We start from the raw sequence: 2,500 nt of genomic DNA, 5'->3' as shown, positions 1-2,500 counted from the left end.
GCCGTTTCTCAGGCTCCCTCTCCGGAATCGAACCCTGATTCCCCGTTACCCGTTACAACCATGGTAGGCGCAGAACCTACCATCGACAGTTGATAAGGCAGACATTTGAAAGATGCGTCGCCGGTACGAGGACCGTGCGATCAGCCCAAAGTTATTCAGAGTCACCAAGGCAAACGGACCAGACGAGCCAATCCGATTGGTTTTGATCTAATAAAAGCGTCCCTTCCATCTCTGGTCGGGACTCTGTTTGCATGTATTAGCTCTAGAATTACCACAGTTATCCAAGTAACGTGGGTACGATCTAAGGAACCATAACTGATTTAATGAGCCATTCGCGGTTTCACCTTAATGCGGCTTGTACTGAGACATGCATGGCTTAATCTTTGAGACAAGCATATGACTACTGGCAGGATCAACCAGGGAGCTGCGTCAACGAGAGCTGAGCAGCCGGCCGCCCGGGAGTGTGTCCCGAGGGCCCGCGCGAACACGCAAGCGTCCGCTCAATTATTCTGCAAACAGGAGGAGGCTGAGCTCCCCTGCACGATACACCTCGAAACCCTCTCAGGTCCCGGCGGCGCGCAGCGCCGTCCTAAGTACTTGGTCGGGTTCGAGAGAGGCGCAATCGCCCGGAGATGGGCGAGTAGACGCTTTCAGTGCGAACACCCGTGCTCCCAACTGAGCTTGCCGCTGCCGACAGAGGCCCGGGAGCGTGCTGTCGTGGCATTGCCGGCGGGAAACAACACGCGCCACCTACGGTGACCGGCAGCTCCAACGCCAGCGCCACAGAAGGGCAAAGCCCCACTTGGGTGCAGAAGCGAACTCTCCCAGCACAGCGCACGCGCCAACACGTCCGCAGAGCTGCGATACAAACCACCTGCGAGAACCGCTGGGGGCGACCGAGCAGCAGACGGCGTCGCGACGCCGAGTGCCGGGCGGCGGCGCATCCTCAACGCACACAGTCCGCAATCGGACCAGCACACTGCAGATGTCCACCGCGCTTCGCACCGGGCTCGGCAGAACCCACTTTGGCCGCCTGGCGCCGCGCGCAGGGTGCGCCGGCGCATAGCTGGGACGCCAGCCGGGCCCGTCGGCCGGCGCTCCTGCCACTGGGCGCCCCCCACCAGCCGGCTGTAGTGCGTGCGCTCACGCAGCGCGCGGCCAGCACGCCGGGCGGCCCCCCCTCACCGGCCGGGGACTGTCCCGCCAAGCCACAGCCTCGTATCGCTTCATACCCACATGGCCAACTCAGGTTCGGGGGCATGGCGGGTACCGCCGAAACAACCGGTTCATAGATGTACCGATCGTCGCTATCACCGATGCACCTGCAGCGCGAACAACCGCTCAACAACTGATTTCCAGTTCATTTGCGGATCTTTGGCAGCAAACGTATACGTCAATCTACATTTGCGAAATCTACGATTCTGGCATGCCTGCATGTTATGTGTCACGACACGCTACATCAGCCCACATACACACTGCGGCATGTACACGAGAGAACACGTGGAAGATGGTCCGCGCACGTGTGCAATGTCCCTTGCGCGGTCGACTGTCAACCGGCCTCTGTAGCATGTCGCAGATGTGGAACGCGGTCCACCGTGCTATCATGTTGTGTGGGGCAATACGATTAAATAGGAAAACCCTCGTCGCTACATCAACAGACGGCTCACGCTGATTCCCGGCAGAGGGAGGAGGGGGGGGGGGGGGGGCCAACATGCAATACTTTCGTCCGTACCTACCTACCACATGTCTGTACGGCGTACAACAGTGCAATCTCGCTGTAATGGGGAGACGAGACAAGTAGCATCGTGCACAACATATGGCCCTTATGATTCGCCATTGTAGGGCGCAGCCGGTGTACGGTCAAGCATGTGCCACATTATGTCACTCAGTACGTAACGACGGATGATCAGTGTGGGTTACGCGTACATCAGCGGACAGTCCACACAGGCCGTACCACAACGTACACTGACTGCATCGACAACCGAATGCAACTGAACAGCTGCAAGGCTCATTTCACAAACAAACGCCTGACCGACCAGCTTGGAAGGGCAGGAGGGGAGGGCGATATTCGTTCTGTAGCGGTACACCCTTCCAGTGGTTAGCGGGACTGTGTAGAAAGTACGCAACACTCGAAAGACCTTTATGTGAGGGTACGCACCATGGCATCAAGAAATACACATGACACCAGAGGATCCAAGCAGTGAACTATGTTCAGAGGGTTGCTGTTAGGCAAAGCTACATTCCTGTGACGTTACATGTGACAGTTAAGGTGCAGTGTAAGTTAGGTTAAGGTGCAGCGTAAGTTAGGTTAAGGTGCAGCGTAAGTTAGGTTAAGGTGCAGCGTAAGTTAGGTTAAGGTGCAGCGTAAGTTAGGTTAAGGTGCAGCGTAAGTTAGGTTAAGGTGCAGCGTAACTTGGGTTAAGGTGCAGCGTAACTTGGGTTAAGGTGCAGCGTAACTTGGGTTAAGGTGCAGCGTAACTTGGGTTAAGGTGCAGCGTAA

The 2,500-nt window shown here is 56.9% G+C and overlaps 1 non-coding gene across 1 annotated transcript in view; it reads right to left on the bottom strand.

The window, feature by feature from the left end:
• The window catches only part of LOC126318713 (small subunit ribosomal RNA), a 1,893-nt gene extending 1,470 nt beyond the window's left edge, over positions 1-423 (bottom strand). The window contains exon 1 of the ribosomal RNA XR_007557437.1: positions 1-423. This exon is cut by the window's left edge and continues 1,470 nt beyond it. This is a non-coding gene — a ribosomal RNA (small subunit ribosomal RNA).
• Between the last annotated feature and the right edge of the window lie 2,077 nt (positions 424-2,500).

Source organism: Schistocerca gregaria, unplaced genomic scaffold (assembly GCF_023897955.1).
Source record: "Schistocerca gregaria isolate iqSchGreg1 unplaced genomic scaffold, iqSchGreg1.2 ptg000680l, whole genome shotgun sequence".
Lineage (NCBI taxonomy): Eukaryota > Metazoa > Arthropoda > Insecta > Orthoptera > Acrididae > Schistocerca > Schistocerca gregaria.
This window is presented reverse-complemented; position numbering and strand designations above follow the sequence as displayed.